This window comes from Bactrocera tryoni, chromosome 1 (genome assembly GCF_016617805.1).
Source record: "Bactrocera tryoni isolate S06 chromosome 1, CSIRO_BtryS06_freeze2, whole genome shotgun sequence".
Taxonomy (NCBI): domain Eukaryota; kingdom Metazoa; phylum Arthropoda; class Insecta; order Diptera; family Tephritidae; genus Bactrocera; species Bactrocera tryoni.
Window position 1 is genome coordinate 30,881,331 of NC_052499.1, and position 25,005 is coordinate 30,906,335.

At 35.9% G+C, this 25,005-nt stretch overlaps 1 protein-coding gene across 3 annotated transcripts in view; it reads left to right on the top strand.

The window, feature by feature from the left end:
- LOC120767800 (protein doublesex) overlaps positions 1–16,640 on the top strand; it is a 147,303-nt gene extending 130,663 nt beyond the window's left edge. For all 3 annotated transcript variants that reach the window (XM_040094088.1, XM_040094070.1, XM_040094078.1), the window contains exon 6: positions 15,861–16,640. The gene's annotated coding sequence lies outside the window, so the exon portion shown is untranslated. The remainder of the gene's footprint in view (positions 1–15,860) is intronic.
- Positions 16,641–25,005: the final 8,365 nt, after the last annotated feature.

Genomic DNA, 25,005 nt, shown 5'->3' on the forward strand with positions numbered 1-25,005 from the left:
CGAATAGACCTTGTCCAGCATGCAGCGAAGAAAATATAGCAGCCTTAGCTGAGAGTGTACACAAAGACCGTGAAGAGTAGATTCGGCGCCGTTCGCAAAAACCCGGGCTGACGTGTGGAACGCTTGGCGAATTTTACGCCGAGATCTTAAATTGAAAGCGTACGAAATATAGCATGTGCAAGAACTGAAGCCGCTCGATCTTCCAAATCAATATCGGTCTGCTTTATGGGCTCTTGAAAAGTTCCAAGAATATCCGACGTTTGCGAGCCAAATTTTGTTTAACAATGAGGTCCATTTCTGGCTCAATAGATATGTAGGCAAGCAAAATAAAAGCAACCTAAAGAGTTGGATAAGCTGCAATTTCATCCAGAAAAAATAACGGTTTGCTGTGGTTTGTGAGCCGGTAGAATCATGGATTCATGTTTCTTCAAAAATGGTGCCAGTGAGAACGTAACCGTCAACGGTGATCGTTATCGCGCCATAATAACCGATTATTTGATGGCTGAAATTGAAGCTCTAGATCTTGGCGCCACTTCCCAAACATTGCATCAATTATTTATTTATTGAGAGAAAACTTCGGTGAGCTGATAATTTCATGTTTTAGGCCGGTCGGTTGGCCACCAAGAGCGTGTGATATCACACCGTTAGACTTTTACAGTCGAAATGTTCGAACTAGTCGTCAAAAATTGGACTCAACGGATGGATTATCTGAGACGTTACCGCGGCCAAAAGTTTAAAGAGATAACCTTTAAAAAATAAACGACAAATAATGTTTGTTTTGGAGTTTGATATTTACAAGTGGCAAAAGTATAAAACGTTCGGTTACACCTGAGCTTAGCCCTTCGTTACTTGTTGTGATATGAAATTTTGCACACTGTCCTTAAGATATGGGACTAATATAGCTTACAGCTGCCATACAAACTGATCCATTGGAATAAAACTTATATAGAGAGCTTTTTCATTTGACGACATGATTGATACATATGTATATTGACAAAATTTTACACAGAATACATATATGCGAAGATAATGCTACAATGTCCGAACAAGTTTTTTCAGATCGAACCTATCAAAATCAAGTTATTTTTCATTTGTGAAAGGTATTTTGCCTGCAGTGCAACCGAAGTTAATATTTGTTCATACAAAATACAAGCTTACAACAAATTGAAAAACTTGTTGATGACGAGACAAGGTACAATTTAGAAACTGTAAAGCTAATATTAAGGGTTTGTAGAAAATATTACGAACGTAAGGAATCGCTTCAATTCCTGCTATTCTTATGAATACACTTTACATACCATCTATTTCGTCAGTCCAACGATAATATTATTTCCATTGCATCTTACTACCGTCAGCGAGGACAAGGTTAATTGCCACACAGTAGGAAAAGTTCCCTTGATCTCACTTAGCAAAAAGCAAAATGTTTTCTCATTTAAACGAAAATAAATAGGGAATCTGCAAGAAACATTATTAAATGGCTTTTAAATAATGTTTATTGCAGAATTGTTAATAAAACTTTGGCTTATTTGGTGTTGGGAAGTTCAAATAGATTTTAGGGATAACGAACATTTCTGTCGTTGCACCATAAATCAAAGTAATGTTCATTTTAATATTATATTTATTCACCATTTAGTGAACAATGATGGAACTGAATTGTTTAATTTTTCATTTAAAAATTTTAAATACTTATCTGTCAAAACTTCAGTTTTTAAGTTAGCAACATCAATGCAATTTCAACTGAAATAAGTAGTAATAATAATAAATACGTGTTCCAAAAGGCATTTGGTTGATCTGAAGTTGAATAGTTTTAACTTCAATTCAACTAAGTGGAGTTGCAAACCATAATAGGGGAACAATAATAGGGGTTAATTAATCTGAGCTAACTGGCAGTGTCCGGATATTACATAAGTATGATATAGTCCTCGAAAAAGTATAGTGCACAAAATATGAAAAGAAAGAAATCGGTCTTTGGAAATTATTGCATATGAACAATTTTGATATTATTGTTATCATTATACAGTTATTCGCTCTTGCACCTGGTATATTGCTACTGTGTGCTTACTTGTTTTTTTTTACGATCATTTAGACACATTTATAACATATAGCAAAGTACAGCAATCCGGCAAGTCATGACGTGGCATGTTTTGAGCAAATTAACCAATGTAGAAAGTGAGTTTGCCTTAAATAAATAATAAAACAGTTATTTTATTGACGTGCTTTTTTTCATAACTAATTTATTCTATACATATAATTTATTCTATATTCTCGCAACTCATCTATGCCTTACAGAGCGGACGTATTTAAAATATGCGGAATTATAATGGATACGTCGCTGTGTAATTGCGTGGTAACTGTTGCACTTATTTATTATTATGTATTTAAAAACTCCGGAATTCATGGTATAATAAAAATGGGTCTCGAAAGTTAGTAAACCCTCAAGCGAAAAATAATATGTTTGTCGGTTACCACACACGTATTCATCCTTTGTAAATATTAGGAAGCAACTAATGTCATACTTATTCAGTATGTCAGTATGTCTGAACTTATTCCTGAATGCCGAGTGAGAAAACGGTATATTTATGATAATGACGAATTATTAATGTCCACTGAATGAGCTCTTTGGATTCTATACGGCTGACGGCTAACTATTCCAGTGTTGAATGGAAGATAGTATCTAAATTGATTTTAGCAAACATTTCTGCTTCAGTTAAAACAAGAAAATATACATTTTACTTTCAATAAAATATATATACATACATACATATATACGTTGAACTTCCATAACTCAAAGTTCTCCATAACTCGAACTCTTGAATTGGCAAGAGAAGCATTTTTCACGGAAATCACTATTTACTATTACAGATTATATTGAGGTGGACAATGAGATTTGCTCAGTCGGATTTATACAGATGATATTGTAAAACCGAATATTTCAGACCCATCGAATAGGACCTCGAGCGATTAGGATACTGAAGAACAACTTATTCAACCGCCAACGATTAATGTTGTAACGCATTCTTTTCAAAATTTAAATTCCTATTTAAATACGAATATTAGTATACAACTGATGATCACTACAAAGCACTATACACATTATATACTGAAATAGGTAGGTAGGTAGGAGTGCCGCCCTGTTGTCTATCGGGCTCAATTAGCAATTGCTGTGCCATTTTGATGCACTACTCGTAGAACCTTTGGTATCTGCTATTACGTTTCACCTTCTCTTTCAAACCATTTTGAGGTTTCGATGAAGCTACTTACATACTTATGTCTGATATGCTTTTAGTAGAAATCCATTCAAGGTTTTGTGCTTGATGGATTCCAAGTGTTTTGTGTCGAATCTGTGCTAGGACTGAGCATTCACAGAGAAATTGGAAATTGGTATTAGCTCCGCCTTGGATTCGTTAAGGAAAGCTCCTTCCTTTGCCAGCTCGTCTGCTTTTTGGTTACCGAAAATGTTCCTGTGACCGGGAACTCAGATCAAGTCTAGTTGAAGCTTGTCTTTTATTGAGCTTAATGCTTTCTTGCTGTTGTGGACTGTACTGGAATTTGTCATGGGCGAAGACAAGGCCAGAAGCGCCTCCTGGCTATCCGTAAATATGGCTGCTTTACGTATATTCACGTGGTTTTCCAATAGAACTTCGCTGGCTTTTTCTATGCCCAGTACTTCCGCTTGGCAGAAGCTAGCCGAGTTCGGTAGACGTATAGAGAGAGATATGTCTAGATCAGTGGATCCTAATACCCTGAGATGGTATCTTCCTTCCCTATTGAGTCTCTTCTCCATTCTCGTCTAGATGGTATCCTCACCTGGAAGTGTCTATTGAAATCCAGCTTTGGGAGAATGTAGTCTGATTTATTAATGTTGAGCTTGTTTAGGATTACACTATGTCCGTAGTTCTGCTGATTCCAACTACCCAATTATTTTATTCTTGTGCATAAAGATGTCTATGGGTAGTTGACGCAGGACCACATTGAACGCGTCAGTCGGACATGACTTGATTGCACCAGTAACACCTGCACATGCTGCTCTTTGTATTCCATTTAGTTTTCTAATGTTGTATTGTTTGTTTAGCGCTGGCCACCATACCAGAGCTCCATATGCAAGTATAGGTCTTATGACAGCCGTATACATCCACATGATTATACTAAGTTTGAGGCCCCAATTCTTGCTGATGATTCTCTTGTAAGTATAGTTGGCCATATATGCTTTATTTACTCCTTTTTTCTATATTAATTTTCCAGGACAGTTTGGTGTCAACCTCCACCTCCAAGTATTTAGCTGTGGGGGATAGAGTGAGTGTTGTACCGTTTAGTACCGGAAGTTGAAACTGAGAGATTTTGGTGCTGCTTGTGAATAGCATCAATTCTGTTTTTTTCTGGTTAACGCCTAGTTCATTGTTCTTAGCCCATAAGTTTAACCTTCGTAGTGTTCTTTCCATAATCTCGCTGACTGTTGAAGGAAACATGCCTGATACCAACAACACTATATCGTCTGCATATGCTACTGCTTTCACTCCGTTTAATTGGAGTAGTATTTCGTTCAGCGCTACAACCCATACAAGCGGAGAGAGGACCCCTCCTTGAGGCATCCCTCTACTCACATAACTTGTTTGTGTTGCAGCGTCGTTTGATGCTATGAGCTTTCTATTATTGAAGGCGCCCTCTATGTCTAGAAATGCAGCATGTTGGGACTTCGATAACTTATCCGCCATTATTGTTCTTAAATGTAAGTCTATTAGCCTTTCTAGTACCTTCAGCGTAAAGACGGTGAGGCTTATAGGTCTAAAATCCTTGGCATTATCGTGTGCTCTTCTGCCTGGTTTTCGAAGGAACATTACTTAAATTCTTTTCCAACTTCTTTGGATGTAAGATAGTTGAATGCTAGCTTTGTATATATTTTCAAGCCTTTGAACCATTGGTTCTACGAGCTTTTGCAGCATTATGGGCATAACTATTTATGCGGAGTAGATTTATTGAAAGTTGTGGCTAAGATTTTTTCCAACTTCTCTACTTCTGAATCCAGTTCCTAAAAATTACTAATACTCTTATTTTGTTGTAAATTTTTCCCACGCTGTTCTTCTAGGGTTCCGATATTTGAGAGGAGTACAGTATTTCTCGTGGATGCTGAAGAGTATCCAGGAGTGATCCGACATGGAAGGCTCATCGGATACCCTCCAGTTATCCACAACGAGACTGTCTGTGTCTGTTGATGGCGTGAGGTCCAGCACTTCCTCCCACCCCGGAAACCTATCAGAGCTTAGGAAAATAAAGGTTGGCTTATCGCCCTTGTTGCATATATGTGCTTAGATTGCTATTCAGAATATAATGCAAGAGTGACTCACCTCTGGTGTGTATACGATTATTACGACATCTTCCTTCCTGTTGTCCTCTATTAGTCTTGTGAGCGGTGCCGGTGGTATGTCCTCGTTATGGGCCAAGTAGGCCGAGACCAAGAAAAAGGGATTTTCCTTCTGTTCCATCTTTACCACTGTGATATCTGCTGTGCTGTAATTAGGACAAAGTAATGCATTTATACTTCTATTTATAAGAATGCATGCCCTAGGTTTACCTTTGTTTCGTGTGTTAAAAAAGTTATAGTTGCTGCTGTTTAGCCCTTTAATGGTGTCTTCATTAACCCAGGGCTCCTGTAATAGGCTGATTTCGATACCCCTCACTCTTTGATGCATTTAAGGAGTTTTTCGCCCGGCTAGAGGGGGTAGCCAAATGCGAGCACGAGGTCTCTTCGGTATGTCCCTGGCGGGTATAAGCCTCAATTGGAGGCCTTCAAAGGCGTTGCTGATTTTGGCAACACTACCCGTCAGGAAATCTAGAAAGGCCTGGTCCGCGCACCTGATGACCCTGTAACCCCTGAGGGTCTCAGAGCAGTCAAACTCTGGGTTAGGGCCCGCAGGCCCCCAAACTCGACAATCTGACGTCGATCTCCACCCATCTATTCTGAATTGTGCTCGGGGAGGAGGAATTTCCGTCTATGATGGCCACTTGTATGCTATCCCTGGCTGCATCGCAGTAATGCCTTACCGTTGTTGTACTGCTATGTTCACCTTCATTCCGCCTAAGTTTTTTTGGGCAGAGTTTCTTGCAGTTCTGTAATAGAGCGATTCCTTTTTTGTGAATTGCTCGGGTGTTTGTTCTTCTGAGGTTCTGATTGCTTCCTTTCCAGGAAGCTTTTGTATTCCTCTACTATGGATTTGAGGGGATTTGTTTCTTCACTACCGCCCACTGACCATTCAGTCAGAGGCACGGGTACCTCAACACCTTGGCTTAGGGTGGTGCTGGTGCGGTACTTCCACATTAGGAGATGGGCGTAAAACCTAGGGTTTATTCATCCATATCACTATTGCGGGAATTATGAGGTATCCCTCTTAGTTCGTAAGAGGAGAGTGCGTTACCTTTGGGATGCACACTTTACTATTACTTAAGCCCCTTCGCTACGACAAGGCGACCAACATCAAAGGAATATGAGCCAAAAACTTTATTCGAAGTAAATAAAAAAACTGAGTATACAGAACTACAGTACAGTGAATCCATATGGAAAATAATAGGGGTGTACAGCATTTGAACTAAATTTATTAATTATTTTGGTCTATAAAGTCAACCACAAACGAGGAGGATCATTGCTTTGGATATTTGGGACATAAGAATAATTTAAATTCTCTCTAATATTTACGTGAAGATAAGTACATAATCAAATAGAATTCAAAATAGTATCAAGCGTTTTCTACCAATTTAAAACCGCGATAAAACCGGAAATTTCATAATTCAAACAGAGTTATAACCGGTGCTGTAGTTTTTTAATTTATAAAGTTCTACATATTCTTCAACACAATCGGCGTCTAGAGCGATCATAAGGTCCACTAGTATTTCGATACTATGAAAAATTCGAGAATTTCAAAAAGGCTGTTTGTTTCAATCTCCACCCCCTAATTTGAATGAAATCTTTTTCCAGCCAATCACCTCGTAGCAAAAGCTAAATAAGTAAAGGTATGCTAAAAACAATGCCCCTATTTCATGCAAAGCTTTATTATTTGTAAAAGATTCGTAATGATATGATCTAATCGTCCTTTGGGACGCCGAACGTGTTAAGTAACTAGTTCAATTTTATTTTCTTCTTCATTACTGGCGTAGGCATCGCTTACGCGATTAAAGCCGAGTTAATAACAGCGCGCCAGTCGTTTCCTCTTTTCGCAAGGTGGCGCCAATTGGAGATTCCAAGCGAAGCCAGGTCCTTCTCCACCTGGTCTGTTCACCGGAGTGATGGTCTTCCTCTTCCTCTACTTCCCCCGGCGGGTACTGTGTCGAATACTTTCAAAGCTGGAGTGTTTACTTCCATTCGGAGGACATAACCTAGTCAGCGTAGCCGCTGTCTTTTAATTCGCTGAACTATGTCAATTTCTTTCGAAAACTCGTAACGTCGACTCATCAGGTGTTGTCATCGTCCATGCCTCCGCACCATATAGAGGGCGGGTATAATGAATGACTTATAGAGTTCGCTTTTTGACTTTACCTATCAATTGCCCACTTAGTCCGAAGTAGCACCTGTTGGCAACAGTTATTCTGCGTTGGATTTCGAGGCTGACATGATTGTTGGTCTTGATACTGGTTCCAAGATAGACGAAACTATATACGACTTCGAAGTTATGACTGTCAACAGTGACGTGGCTGTCTAATCGCGAGTGCGACGACTGTTTGTTTGATGACAGGAGATATTTCCTCTTACCTTCGTTCGCTACCAGACCCATTTGCTTTGCTTCTTTGTCCAATCTGAAGAAAGCATAACTAACGGCGCTGTTGTTGAAGCCAATGATATCGATGTCATCGGCGTTCGCCAGCAGTTGTACACTCTTTTAGAAGATAGTACCCTCCATATTTAATTCTGAAGCTGGAATTATTTTCTTCAAGAGCAAATTAAAGAAGTCACATGAAAAGGGAGCCTTGTCTGAAACCTTGTTTGGTATCGAACGGCTCGAAGAGGTACTTCCCGTATTAGTTTGGAAGGAATACCAAATTCAAACATAGCGGCAGCTCTTTTCGTGCTGTCAAAAGCAGCTTTGAAATCGACGAAAAGGTGGTGTGTGTCGATCCTCTTTACACGGGTATTTTCCAAGATTTGGCGTATGGTGAATATCTGGTCAGTTTGTTGACGGTGGGCTTTAATCTTTCACACAATACGCTCGATAAAACCTTATATGAGCTGTTGAGGAAACGTGGGAAATCCCACGGTAGTTGGCGCAGATTGTGGGGTCTCCGTTTTTGTGGATTGGGCAGAGCACACTTAAATTCCAATCATTGGGCATGCTTTCGTCCGCCCATATTCTACAAAGAATCTGATGCATGCCTCCTTATTGGTTCTTCGCCGCCATATTTGAATAGCTTGGCCGGCATTCCATCAGCCCCGCCGTTTTGTTGTTCTTCAAATGAGTAATTACTATTCGAATTTCTTCATGGTCGGGCAATGGAACGTATGCTCCATCGTCATTGATTGGGGAGCCGGGTTCGTTTTCTCCTGGCTTTATATCTTCACTGCCATTCAGCCGGTTAGAGAAGTGTTCCCTCCAGAATTATCTGGGCATTAGTCACTAGATCACCTCTAGGGGTTCTACAAGAGTATGCTCCGGTCTTGAAACCTCTGTTAGTCGTCGCATCTTTTCGTACAATTTTCGAGTATTACACCTGTTACACCAATGAATTGTTTCAGTCGAAGGTTATTAGATAGCTATTCATATGTACTCTAAAATAAAATCTATTCCATTCGTTTCAGATCATCCACAATGGAGAAATCGTGGGTACCACTTTTAAAGATGGCGTCTTCCGGTCACCCATATCTCCACCGGATATCAAGAAAAATTGAGAAAAAATTTTTTTCTCTGTACTATATTACATGTAGAATAACATGTGCAAAACCTGAACTCTCAAATAAAAATTTGTGTGAAAATAAATTATTGAAAACAATACTGCTTTTACCCACTACCCCCTTAAAACAAACCGCTAGAAGAGGAGTTTCAAATTTGAATTAACCAAGATGTTTAAAAGTAAATGGTAGACCAATATTTTTGTGACTATTGAAATGCCTTAATCTCAACTCGATTTAAAATAAACTGTCAGTGGTAAAAACGAATAAATTGAATATACATACATATATACGAAGCTGCAATGCATCTACTGTCGTCTATTGCTAATAAAATAAATTCTCAAAACGGCAGATACCAATTCTTTCTGTTCCACAACGATTGTGCCAGCTGAAGCTATAAAAATAATTTTTATGTGACCGTAATTCTAGGTCGTTTTGTTAAAAGGCTTTGATACGAGCTGACCACCTCATATTGAGAATGGGCGTTAGGCAGCCGAAGCCTTTTGATTTGCTATTTTTTTGGCTTAAATATAACATATATAGTATGTATGTACATGCACAGAATTTTATGTTCCGAACTTCTCAAATATATAGTTGAATCGCTTGTCAGGTGAAAGATTTCTTAATTTTATGTAAAACCCATTAGTGGCTGATGAGTCTTCTGCTATATTAACTGTAGTGATTAACGATTGATCACAAATAACCGGAGACCTAATTTGTTAAAATCGCACATCCGAAAGAGGTTTGCTAATGCTGCAAAAATAAATGTTTTTCCCAATTCATACAAGGTTCGGATTAGGTTAATGGTATGTAATCCACACAATTTCCAACCAGCTCAAAGTAATTTGGGTTTATTACACCCTTAACAGGGTATGTTAAGTTTACCACGAATTTTGTAACACCTGGAATTCGAGCTGAGTCGATTTAGCCATCTCCTTCTGCTAATCAGCCTGTATATACGTCAGAAGGACAGGCAGCTTTCAAGATACCGATATGAAATTTTGTACACGTCTTTACCCCCAAACAAGCTGCTCATTTTTCGAAACCGCTGATATCGGACCAATAAGTCTGGACTTTTCATTTAACAATATATCTTCAAGAAATTTGGCAACGGTTATGGTCTAATCAATGGTGCAATCTACGAAGAAATTGTGCAGATCAGATCCAAATAGCATATAGCGCCATACAAACTGATTGACCGGAATGAAGTGCTTGCAAGGAATATTTTGAATTTGTGAAAGATATTATAGTTTCGGTGCAACCGAGCACCAAATTCTTATTCTACAAAGATGTGACGATGAAAGAAACTTCAAAGCGACGAATAAGAAATGTTATAATTTTAATATTTGTTAAAAAAACATATTTGAACAAGTTTTGGGTAATTTTTCACTATATGGCGCAACGGAATGGCAACCTTAAGGGACTATACCAGTGTGACGCATGAAAAATTGGGCGATTTTCGTGAATTTTTTTAAAAGAAAGTACTAGATTGAATGTTTCGACATTCTATGGACGTAATAAAGTATATTTAGCTATACTATTAAAATTCTTTTTTTTTTTAAATATTGAAAAATAACGGAGTTATGTGCTGTCTGCGGAAGTGCCGAGAAAAAAAGTGCGTCAACTGCTGGCATGATTCCGGTCGATTGAGAAACTGAAACAAAAAAATTCAAAATGTTTATTAAACTTAAATATATTTTCTATACAATGAACTACGATCTTTGAAAAATACCCAAAATTAAGAAAATGGCGTTGTTTTGAAAAAAAAAATCGTTTTTTACGAAAAAAATGGTCGTTTTTTTAATGCCAAATTGACGATTTTCAACGAATCAAAAAGATCGTAGTCTATTGTATAGCAAATGTATTCAACTATATCCAGTTTTAATTTGAAGTCGATCGGCCAATTTCTCGTTTAGTTATAATGTCAGCAATTTTGAAAAATGTCGTTTCGAGAAAAACGCGTTTAAAGTTTCACTTATTTATGTTTGCACCTCTGAGCGGTCGCTATTTAGAACGCTGCCATTCAAAACAGGATACTTTTGAATATATAAGCTATCGAAAAAGCAAAAAAAAAACAATTTTGTTTGAAACTGTCACACTGGTATAGCCCCTTAATGCTCATTTGTATAATCGCAAAATAGGAATGTATGTATGTATTATGCTAGTCTGGAATAATAAGCGTACAATAAATTCTAATTCCTCTGAATATTTTGTAATAAACTACATACATATGTATATATACACGCAAACTCCTTTAAGCAGCATAACACACCGCACGCAGGCATACACGCTTCCCGATATTTCAATCTAATACTACTTCGGAATACACTTCGAGATCATAAAAACGCACTCAAAACAATTCAGTATTTGGCGGGAGTTTTGACATTTATGCATAATATTTCTCTGTAGATTTTGTGGCAAGCGCACGGCGAAGATTCATACCTTTACGAAGAAAATAACTCAAATTTCGGGTGGTTGCAGGATGGGATAGAGGATTGTCAGACACCGAACAAAAGCGAAAGCTATAAAATTATAGCCTTTTTCGAATCTGCGCCTGTGTGAACATGCGCGGTGTGGCCAAGTGTAGCAGCGATTGCGAATTCGCCAGAGCGCAGAAGTGGTGGATGCGCTTTGATTATGCATTTGCCGAAATAGACCATTAAAACTGAAGTGGAAATAAAGTAAAAATACAATAAATACAAAAAACACATTTTATGGGGAATAAAAAAGTATTGTTGGTAGGTTAAGAAAAAAACCAGACGCGTCCAAGTAAACAATTCTACAAAACTGAACAAACCATCAAGAAAGAACTTTGCCTGAAAAAAACTATGAGCATAATCTGCTGCAGTAATTAATTTTGTATTAAAGGATTTTGTGAAATCGACAAAGTCAACTTCATAATATTGTTTTTGTAGTTTTGTATAAGGAGCACGGCGTATACGGCTAACCACAGCATTCAAAAGTTGTTCTGAAGTCATTAAAGTTGTATTACAGATTAAAGAGTCGTTATAACCGACCGTATTGGTCATGAAATTGGCGGTGTTTCGCTTTAATGAATGCTCCATGACAAATAAAATACTTATTAGTATTATTATCATATATTAATAGTGACCATTTAATAGTTTTCGATTATTGGACTAGCAAAGTAGATCTTGATAATTTTGGGGTTATTGCAATAGTATGCCTTGAGTATACAAAAATTAAACAAAGAGTTCAAAATAAATTTCATAACCAAAACAATATCAAGCTATACGTCGTTAGTTATTTGCCAACTTTTGATATATTTCTAAGAGCTCTTTTCGGTGACGAGTTGGTTATTTTTTATTGACATCCCAATTTTTGCTGATTTTCAGGAGAAGTAATTATAACATGAAACATTTTTTGGCGAGTTTTAAAAGCAGCGGCTTATCCAGAAACAAATTCAACGGGGAGTTTTCTGTTAAAATTTTGAAAAATGTTACAAAAGGGATGAGAAAGATAAAATATGTAGTTTTGAACCCCTTAAACCCCTTCTTTACGTACGCACCTGTTGAAGAGTAATAAGTTTTTCCGCAAATTCTTTGTAATTGTGTTGATAAGTTGAGTCATCACCAAAATAGTTAATTCTTCGATTTCGAAGTTAGCTTTTAAGCCAAGTGTTTTAAGGTACTGTATCTTCTAATACAAGAAAGGTTTTCAATCGTTATTTTCCGTTTATGTTACTGATCCTTCTGTTGTGCAGGATTTTGTTTTCGGATAATATGAGAAAATCTGTAATCTGTTGTCACATCTTACATTTATTTCAAATTAACTTTCTTGCATTTATCATTTACCTCACTTTTTCCAATTACGACGCTACATTTTTATAGCCTTAAGAGGGTATATTAAGTTGTATCATCCAGAAGGAAACGTCGGAGATCAGTAGGACGAGCTAACTAGTGCTTCAGTTTCTAAGATATCGATCTGAAACTATGCACACGTCCTTTTCTTCCCAAAAAGTGGCTCGTTTTTCGGAACCGCCGATATCAGACCACTATAGCATATAGCTGGCATACAAACTGAAAGATTGGAATCAACTGCTTGTATGGAAAACTTTTTAATCTGACGAGATCCCTTTACTAAATGTAGCACAGATTATTGTTTAAAGCAAAGGAGTAATTGTTCAACTCGGGTTGCTATAACACATTATGCTTGAAATACAAACTGACCGATCAAAATCAAGTTCTTGTGAGAAATCTTTTGTATTTTACTATTGCTAATGAGGCAGTAGGCAGACGTGTTTCTAAACAAATTATGTTTCGCAATGGGACGTTGCTACTGTGTAATATTCACATATGTACATATGTTTAAGCACGTTGCCATGTATCATCTTATTTTAATAATAAAGAATTGTAGAACATATTCATACTAACATATAGAACATCAACTTATGGCATACTTTGTTGCATTCGCTCATTAAAAAGTAATTTCGAAATGAAAATATTGTCGTGCTTCCGCTCATTTATCGAAGCCCAGACACTATGGGCTCTAATGTACATATATGTATGTATGTATGTATGTTATAAACTTGCTCTCATTTCCAACTTACAAACAGACTCAACTGTTTACCAGTTTTTTTTCACCCTGCACCAAGGTTTTTAACAAGATACCATATAGGAGGCAATTACACATACCTACATAGGCTACTCGTATGAGAAATTACGCTGCTAAGCATGGCGATGCTGCCTGGCATCATAAAACTTTTGTGTGTTGCCATTTTTAGTGGACACGCATTATTAAAATAAACAATTCCTCATCTACTTAACAAATCTAACTGAGATTCACCAACAAAGGGCGCGCTGGCACTGGCAAAGCGGTTTCACCACAACTCATTTCAAACATAAAACTTTTATTTCAGATTTTTCCTATTGTAGTCTTTACTTATATAAACAATTTGGATATGGCTTCTGGAAGATTTACGACCACTTATAGTATAACTTTATTAGGAAACTCACAAATTCTTGCCTCGGGTATTTAATAAAAACACACATGAGAAACTCCAAGCTTCTCAACTACAAATAAATACTCTAAAATGTATTTTTTTTTTTTCAATATAAACAACAAAAAAAAACTCTACGACAGCTAAATAAAGCGAGAATGTGGAATGTCAGTATGAAAGTGGATAGTTCCAGAGTTTTGAAACATTGCCACTTAGTACATGGAGTACACCTTTTCAATAATGTACCGAAATTATCGTCCTTCTTCTCAAGTCGATATATTTTTAAATGTACATACATTTGTACATACATATACATATGTATATCGCCACCAAAAATGCAAAGCAACGTGTCATCAAAAAAATCGAAATTGAGTGTTTTATTGCTTACGATTCACTACATCATATTACATATGTATGTATGTAGCATAAACTTCTATAACATAAGCTTCCGCTGTGAGATATAACCAATATTCATTTATAACCAAAACTCAAATTTTTTTTCCATATGAGTGGTTTCTATATATTTATTAGATACATACAAGTATATCGTTTTTTCTTCGCCTATAAACTTGAACTCATTTACAGTGCGTTCAGGGTTGGCAGCATCGAGTGTCTTTGTGATAAGACTGGCAAAGTGGCTAGGCCACAGAGGCATAAGAAGCGGACATTGTAAAGCTGATGAGCTAGCAAGGAAGGGCACCTTAGAACCCCTATCGGTAAAATTGGAGCGGGTCGGTGCTCCCGTATCCTCTTGTGTTTTACTACTAGATAAATGGGCTTCGCGGAAACTTGGCTAGCGCTGGGCCACCATCGATACTTGCGCTGTCGCAAAAGCCTATTGGCCCAAGATTGGCCCAAGACCAGGAGATCTAGTGATCTCTTTGCCTCCAATAACGCTAGCCTCTCCCTTGGTGTGGGGCTTTTAACAGGCACTTGCCATATTGGCGTCCATGTTTTAAAGTTGGGAATCTTACCAGATGCCATTTGCTGAAGCTGTATGGAACAAGATTAGGTGGAAACAACTCAACACTTCCTTCTTGACTATCCCACGTTTGGGAGGTCAAGATTTACGTACTTGGGAGCGCATACCTTCAGACATCCCACCGATCTGGTCGAATACCTATATAAATTTGTATTGCCTTTTCTGTGGCTTTACAAATGACTACATATACCTGTCCACGTGAGATCTTCGATCAGCCATATTTTTATACGCATGAAGATCACAGCAAACAAACTGACTTGCGCAGGCACCGTCAGGTTTGCGTTGGCTCAACGGAAACAAATATTATCATTCATCCATTCCATTCAATCCAAAATTCGAAGAAAACATTTATAAAGACCTTGATATTCCTATGGTAAAGAAAGAAGTAGATGACAGCAGAACGAGTTACATATGTATATAGTATTTCTAAACTTCGCGAACATCCAAACCCATTGGCTAATGCCTTGGCAAATTCCTGCAATCAAACACATTTGAAAAGAAGTGATCTACCAGCCTACTAGAGAGCAACGTTCTACCAAACAAGCTCAACCACATTCTTGAGCTTCTTTAGTTTTAAATAGATTTAAGATTTGAATACTTATTGTTAGGCTTTACTAAGCAAATCCAATAAATAAAGAAATATTGAAAAAAATGGTATATTGTTTTATATATTTTTATTTTATTAAAAAATTTGCGATTTAGAATACTTAAACATATGTACATACATGGGACTGTCATTTAATTAATTTTCAAAATGCTTAGCTACGTTTAGGTGCTGAGGAAAGAAACTTTTTTCTCTCAAGTTTTTTATTTGAGTGAATACTAGACCAATTCTCGGAATCACATTTTCTGGATGGGCGATAATTCTAAAACTTCTGCGCAAGAATAAATAAAACTGACTCTAAATCCTCTAAATCTCTAATTTTTGTTCACTCTGAGTTAAGTGTTAAATTATATATTAATATACACACTTAAATATTTTCCTATATATATCGCTTAAATATTGTTTAAAACCGTATATTAATGGAAACAAATCGATCTCTTTTTTCCAGGGATAACTAAACCATTAGTACCGAAGCCAATCTACTTAATTGTTATTCAGATAAACGTTTGCATATGTAGTGGAACTATCACTTGGAAAGTACCAATAATTTTAACGGAAATTTACTGGAAAATTGCGGATATAAGGATTTATTAAATGAAAAATTTAAAGCAATTTTCATTTGTAAATAATTGATATACATATACCAATACATATGTATTAAGAAGTTGGATGCATCTTTATAGTTACTTAGAAATATTGTTTACTAACTCTTTGTAAAATCTACTGGAATGTCCCGGAAGCCTAGGAAATGGGCAAATAAAAAAGTGAACATAGATCTCATTACATCAAACAAATTACACATAGTATGCACAAATATAAATATATGAATCACAAAGATATGATAAATATTATACATATAACGGAAAGAGTTTGCATTTTTCAACAGCTATAACATTTTAAACATAAATATATTGTGTGTATGTAAGAACGTATTTATTAAAGTCGAATTTGTAGTAAAACGTTATTAATATATTCCAAAAATGTAAAGAAAGCTTAATTAATTGAATACATCCGTTAATAATCAAATTCATAAATAAAATATTTAAAATATATATGTATATAGGAAAAACAAACTATGAAATGAGAAAATATCAAATGGAAAAATTCTATGTTTATTAGATTAGTTTCAGAACTAGTTATTTATTCTAGTTGATAATTTAACTGTGAATTATGATAAAACCTATTGAAATAAAGTGGATAGCAAATAAAGAAATGCATAATTGCTGGTATTAAAGACTTTCATTTTCTAAAAGCGGATAAATTGAAAAAAATTAAATCAATTGGAGAAACGTGAATTTTCGACTTTTTCGTTAGCAGAAGAAGTAATCTGGACTGTTTTTTGGCATTTTTTTCATAGAAATTTTTATTCTACAATAGAACTTTTTTCACATATCATGAGGTATATCGTGGAGTGTATAAACAATGTTTTTCGGAATTTTTTGATGACATCTGACGGAGAAATGGTTGGGTGAATGAGATGCGTTTTTTCACTGGCGGACACGATTTCTTATGTTTGGATCATCTGAAACGCAAAAACCCAATTTATTCTTAAAAAGTACGTGAATGGTTATCGTCCCTACTAGAATCATGAAAAAATTTTGATAAATAAAAAGTAATTAACGTTTTTTTTTAATTTTTCCCCACGTTTTTTTACATAAATTTTGTCATAACATTGTCACTAAATTATAAACAAGTAAGGAAGGGCTAAGTTCGGGTGTCACCGAACATTTTATACTCTCGCATGATAAAGTGATAATCGAGATTTCATTATACGCCATTTACATATTCTTCAAATACCGTATTTTTGTAAAGATTTATTCCGCTATCATCATTGGTTCCTAATGTCGTATTATACAGAAAAGGCATCAGATGGAATTCAAAATAGCGTTATATTGGAAGAAGGCGTGGTTGTGAACCGATTTCACCCATATTTCGTACATATCATCAGGGTGTTAAGAAAATATTATATACCGAATTTCATTGAAATCGGTCTAGTAGTTCCTGAGATATAGTTTTTGGTCCATAAGTGGGCGAGGCCACGCCCATTTTCAATTTTTAAAAAAAGCCTGGGTGCAGCTTCCTTCTGCAATTTCTTCCGTAAAATTTAGTGTTTCTGACGTTTTTTGTTAGTCGGTTAACGCACTTTTAGTGATTTTCAACATAACCTTTGTATGGGAGGTGGGCGTGGTTGTTATCCGATTTCTTCCATTTTTGAACTGTATATGGAAATGCCTGAAAAAAACGACTCTGTAGAGTTTGGTTGACATAGCTATAGTAGTTTACGAGATATGTACAAAAAAAAACTTAGTAGGGGGCGGGGCCACGCCCACTTTTCCAAAAAAATTGCGTCCAAATATGCCCCTCCCTAATGCGATCGTTTGTGCCAAATTCCACTTTAATATCTTTATTTATGGCTTAGTTATGACACTTTATAGGTTTTCTGTTTCCGCCATTTTGTGGGCGTGGCAGTGGGCCGATTTTGCCCATCTTCGAACTTAACCTTCTTATGGAGCCAAGGAATACGTGTATCAAGTTTCATCATGATATCTCAATTTTTACTCAAGTTACAGCTTGCACGGACGGACGGACGGACGGGCAGACAGACGTCCGGATTTCGATTCTACTCGTCACCCTGATCACTTTGGTATGTATAACCCTATGTCCGACTCTTTTAGTTTTAGGACTTACAAACAACCGTTATGTGAACAAAACTATAATACTCTCCTTAGCAACATTGTTGCGAGAGTATAAAAATATAGGGACGATAGCCAGGCCTTTTGTGAACATTTAAAAAAAATTAAGCAAATCGGTTGAGTAGTTCGACCGGAATCATGCCCGCCAGTTTAAAAAAGTGTGTTTTGAGAATAACGCGTTTAAAGTTTGAGGTGTGCACCCTAAATGGCTTAATGTACATACCTTTCACACCTCTGAAGTTAAATCAACCAAACTGTTGAGAAGAAATTTTAGCACTCTTCATACACTGTCAATATGGGTAAAGTCGGGTAATAACCACGCCCAATCCCCATATAACAGTTATGTTTAAAACTCCTAATAATGCACCACAAGCATTAAATTTCACAAACAAGATGGTATGGAAAGGTTTTATAGGAGCAGATATTAAATTTGGACAATAGGCGAAAGCGCTTACTTCCCATATAACAAACTGATAAATTCCATCTAATTCTTTCACATTACAGTATAAAAATCAAATATCAATGAAACCATCAGCATAAAACTTTGCACAAGTAGTGGTCTCAAGGTGTTTCATCTCACGCCCAAAAATTGTCGAAACTTGACTATAACATTTGGAAGCATAGTTTCGTTTCTTACTACTTGTATATATCTGGTAATTATATATGGTATTGTAATACCAAAATTGGAAAAATTAGGTCAAAATACACCCTAGCCGCATATCTATATACATCTATATATTTATATATGTAAATAAAAATGAATTGTTGTTCGTTAGTCTGATTAAAACTCGAGAACGGCTGGGCCGATTGAGCTGACTTTGGTTTTAAAATGTTTGTCGTAGTCCAGGCTAAGTAGGTCTAAACGGTGAGCAAATAAGGAAAAATTACGAGTAAGATAGAGTAAAACGATAATTCCATTTTCCCATATAAAAGTTGACCACTTACTTGCTGTCAAACATTTGGCGGTATTTGTACTCTCAGTTCCACTCGAATTGAAGAACGCATTAAAACAAGACTTTTGAATCGACAACATAATATCTACTTTGCTCATAACATCGTGTATTTAAATTTCAATTTCAAATTTCAAAATATATAAATATAATTAATGTGTTGACATGTTTGATGGTGCCAACCTTACAGTGTTACCAACTCTCAAAAATACTTTTATTATAATAACGGGGCATCTCTGCCTGTACAGACTCCACATTGCTCATTGCTTACTAGATATAGAATACCAGCGTTTGAAAAACTACGCTACTCTCGTAGCATTTCATTTTACTCTTGCTACCGCTCTCACTTTGTCGGGAGCCGCAGCATAGCCTTAGTATCAATGTAAGGTATGTGCTCTACTCTGCTCCGAGTTTTGTTAGGTAAAAAACTATAGCTGGAGCGGGAGCAAAAAATTAAATTCTGCGCTATGTTCTGGCGTAGCGGTAGCAAAAAATTGGGAGCGGTAGCACAGCAGAGCAAATGAAAATTTTCATGTGCTACAGCTCCCGAATGTGTTTGTTGTTTTTTTTTTCTTTTTTGCTATTTTCTGGCATAATATTTGAATTAATTGAATAATTCAAACAAAACAATGTTATGCAAATCATTTTGGCACTTGTTGCGTCAAGTGCCTTTATAAATCTAAAATCAAATATTTTAAGAAATATATTAATAAAGTGAATTAGATATTAATTGAATAAATTATAAATTTTCTTCTATTATGTAAATTATTTAGCAATTTTATATTACCAAAAACATCATCTATTCCAAATGTATTACAATACTCAATTACTATGAATTTTCGAAATTAATTTTAACTATGTACACATAGTTTCCCCCTTTATATATACATTAGGGTGTTTTTTTTTTTGAACTATTAATTTTTTTCAGTCCCGTCACGAAATTTCCTTGGAAATACCGCAAAAATTTGAAAATTTTAGCCCTAAATATTAACATTAAGAACTGGACCGAGGCATGTAAAAATTTTCCATAGAAAATACACTACAATCCTGATTTTTATCTTTAAATTCCCACAGATCAGAGGTATTTTATGGCATCGCTTTGACTTTAGACGCTGTAGCTCTTGTCAGTTATACAAAAAAATGCGAATTTCGTGGAAAAATCAGGTTTAGATACCTCGCCTTTATCTTTTGGAATACACGTGGTTATTATTCATCTACTGATTGCCGAGCCAGTTTTAACACGTTCGCGTTCATTTGAATTTAGCGGGTGGCTGCCAGATAATCACTTAATTTTTCCATACAAACGTGAAGAGCGGGAATTCTCGCTTTTTTTCTACAGGTTAATTTGTTTAAATAGTCTGAACAAATTAGGGAATTCCCGCATTTAATTTTTCAAGAGCATTTTTATATGTGCGGAAGAAATTGCGGGAATATAGCGCGGGAATTCCCGCAATTGTTTTATTGAAGGAAACATGAATGACGGGAATTCCCGCAATTTACGCGAATGTGTTAATTCATTGCACTGTGTATTTGCAGTTCTATTCTACCATTCCCAATATTTAGTAATTTTATAATTTTTTAGGAAGAATCAGTTTGAAATTGTACGCATATACATACTTCAATGTATATTGCAAAGAATCGAAAAGATTTCTGTATATCTAAAATTATAATAAACCTTTTTATCAACACTCCAATTATTCCGCTTTATCTTTACGTTAGATATCGCGTTTGGTTTGTTATGAATGCATTTGCGTCCTTGACCAATAATCTAGCAAAGTATCCGCAGTGCCTTGACGATGAAAATTCCAATGCCATTTTTGTTGTGATATTAAATATATCGGACGGGCTCGTCTTAAAAAAACTACCTGGTTAAGAAGCAAAATCAGTATAACCCATATACTAAGCATGTTTGGAAATGAAAATTTTTACTTATTTCTTTCTATTTTTGAATTACTAAAATTTTCAAATGATTCTTACATAAATTTTGAACAAATGCTTATGATTTGAAATATAATTTTTGTATTTATGAGCTGTATTGAATTTTAGCATAAAGAGATAAAATGTATCCTATGTCCTTACCCTGCTTCTAAACTACCTCCCCACCAATTTTAAGCCAAATCGGTTCAGCCGTTCTTGAGTTATAAACGACTTTCTTTTATATACCAACTTGTACCATACTTGTAAATGCCAGAAAATAGCAAAAAAGAAAAAAAAACAACAAACACATTCGGGAGCTGTAGCACATGAAAATTTTCATTTGCTCTGATGTGCTACCGCTCCCAATTTTTTGCTACCGCTACGCCAGAGCATAGCGCAGAATTTAATTTTTTGCTCCCGCTTCAGCTATAGTTTTTTACCTAACAAAACTCGGAGCAGAGTAGAGCACATGCTTTACATTGTTATGCTAAGGCTATGCTGCGGCTCCCGACAAAGTGAGAGCGGTAGCGATAGCATAGCAATAATTTTAGAAATTTTGCTGCTACGGAGTAGTAAATGAGAACCCTGGTAAAGACACTACAATTAACTACTAACATGCGAGTGTTTTTGCAACAAGATCAAACTGCGACTGTGTTTTCGAAGCAGTTGCTGGATATTGGCAATGGTAAGGTCGTAGTTGACAGCTCGACCGAATTAATGACTTTTCCCACAGATTTCTGTCACTTCACAGAATCGAAAAAGGAGCTTATTCAGCGTGTTTTTCCGGACATTAAACAACAATATAATAACCACGATTGGCTAAGTGAACGAGCAATATTGGCAGCAAAAAACAAAGATGATGATCTCAATGCTACCGTTCAGAATTTCCTTCCAGGAGAGTTGTTTACGTACAAATCAGTTGACACGGCCACAAACCAGGATGACGTAGTCAACTATCCTACAGAATTTTTAAATTCATTGGACTTGCCTGGACTACCACCATATAATTTAAAATTAAAAGTAGGGTCAGTTGTCATCATGCTGCGTAATATTAATCAACCTCGACTTTGCAATGGAACGAGATTGGTTGTGAAGAAACTCATGAATAACATCATCGAAGCTAAAATAATCAAAGGAAAATACAAAGGAGAGGATGTCTTAATCCCACGAATACCCATGATTCCAACGGATTTGCCATTTGATTTTAAGAGGTTGCAATTTCCCGTGCGTCTGGCGTTTGCGATGACCATAAATAAATCGCAAGGCCAATCGTTGCAAGTTTGCGGAATAAACTTAGAGTTTCCACATGGACAATTATACGTTGCGTGTTCGCGTGTCGGAAAACCAACATCCTTATTTATTTACGCACCGCAAAAAAAAACTAAAAATATTGTCTACCAGAAAGCACTATATTAATTAACTGTATATGATCATAACTGTGTTGTATTTAATTTAAGCAAAGATTTGTTTATCATGTTCACAGTCCAGAAACGAGCACATCCAAGAAAATTTTAAATTTTTGTATATGAAGTGTATAAATATAAATAAATGACTTAATATGTATATAATATGTGCATTTGGATCCTTAATGTCAAAGTGTATTAGTAACTCTTTATTTCCATCAACTTGGCTCCATCTACTTGGGAACCACTTGGCTCGCCAGGACATGATAATATGGTGGAAGTACTAGGCGACTCGGACAAATCTGATTCGATCAGAACATTATCAATGTTGAGCTGCTGGCTGTCTTCAATAACATCAATATCTACCAGAACATTCTTGATGTTGGGCTTTTGGCTGTCTTCAATAACTTGAATGTCCTGTATGTCTTCGGCCGATAAATTTAATTCACAGAATGTCTCCTCAGATGATGAAGATGGCATTGTAGAAACGTGTTTTGGTTTAGATAGCAGCTTTTGCTTTAATATATTTTTTTGTGCTTTTGCCCTGTTCACGCGTATTATTCGTTCTACATTCTTACCACACTTGGTACAAAATCTGAAGGTAACAGCGATTATGTTGTAGCATTCGTCGCATCTTAATAATAATTTAATACAATCTGGACAGTTATTATTTTTTTTTCTGCCGTTCCACTTTTTACAAAACGGACAATGCATTTTAAGGAGTTGAGGGATATATAGCTTCACTATAACTATATTATAGTTGTTTGAATTCTTTATTTTCTCGATGACAGATGTAGTTCTTCTTCTTTTCCTAACCATGGCCATCGTCAAAAAAAAAACGACAGATGTAGTTTGATAGTTATGGTGTAAATATTTGTCAGTATTCACTCAAAAAAATTGTCTATGGTAAAATGTCACTTGAAATGTTAACGTCTCTTTGCTGTGCATCTATACTATAATTCTTTAATATTCCTAAAAATCTAAAAGCAGCAAATTTCAATAAAATTAAAAAAGTATTGTGTCGTGTGTTTGTGACTTACTAAATATGCCTCCAATAATTAGGCGGTGCGAAGTTCGCCGGATCAGCTTGTATGTATGTACATATATAAAAATGAAACCCGTTTTCCGTTGTCACGAAATAACATGAAAACGGCTTGACCGATTTGGCTGATTTTTTTTTTGTAGTTTTCTTATACTCTGTACAAGGTTCTTATGGAAAAAAATATTAAGAAAATCTCTTAGACAAATTGAAAAATATACATTTAATTTTGCATATTTTAAAAAACGCGCGTAACGAATGTAATCGTAATTCAATTTAAATGTCAACGTCATTCAATTAAAAAATAAAAAAATTGTGGTAATCTGTTTTCATGTAAATTTTATTAAGTTTTTGATAAAGTTCGTTTTGTTTTAAAGACTAAGAAGTTCTTTGTTTGCTAATAAGTGTTTATTAATGACGGTAAGTTCAATTCAGCTTATGTATATTGATTTTTGGTAACTTTTGGTGGCTACACAATATTACAATTTGGTATACATGGTATACCACGTTACGCTCATGAAAGTAGTGAACGATGGAACTGGCGGATTTTATTTTTTAGATGCTCCCGGTGGAACTGGGAAAACTTTTTTGTTACCATTGATTTTGGCAACAATTCAACCTTTCGAGGAATTCTGCGATGGCCAAAGTGCTGCAGCAAACAAGATTGATCATTTGGGATGGATGTACGATGGCACACAAAAAATCTTTGGAGGCATTAGATCGCTCGATGCAAGATTTACGAAATAACAAAAACCGGTTTGGTGGTGCAATGATACTATTGGCAGGTGATTTTCGACAAATATTGGCAGTTGTTCCACGCTCAACGCCAGCTGATGAACTGAATGCATGTTTGAAGTCGTCCATTTTATGGGTCTAAATTAAAACACTTAAATTAACTCTCATGTTTATGTCGAATTGCAGGAAGACCAGTCTGTAGAAGTGTTTTCCAAACAACTGCTCGATATTGGTAATGGTATTATTGCTGTTGATACATCATTTTTGTAACTTTTGTGAATCAAAGACCGAACTCATGGAGATGGTTTTCCCAAACATTGCTCAAAATTACGTAAATCACATTTGGTTAAGCGAACGTGTTATATTGGCCGCAAAAAATGTTGATGTGAATGAAATGAATTTTCAGATTCAAGAGAAAATAGCTGGCGAATTGAAGAATTACAAATCAGTTGATTCCATTACTAATGAAGATGAAGTTGTCAATTATCCAACAGAATTTTTAATTTCACTGGAATTGCCCGGCTGACCACGTCATAATCTGCAATTAAAAATCGGATCAGTAATTATTATGTTACGGAACATAAACCAGCCACGTCTGTGTAATGGTACCCGGCTTGCGGTGAAGAAATTATTGAACAACGTCATCGAAGCCACAATTTTGAAAGGTAAGTACAAAGGCGAAGATGTTTTAATCCCACGAATCCCTATGATACCGAACGACATACCATTCAGCTTTAAACGTTTACAGTTTCCAGTGCGTCTTGCATTTGCAATGTCAATAAATCGCAAAAATCGCAATCGCAAGGGCAGTCGCTAAGTGTATGTGGCATCAACCTAGAAAATCCATGTTTTGCAC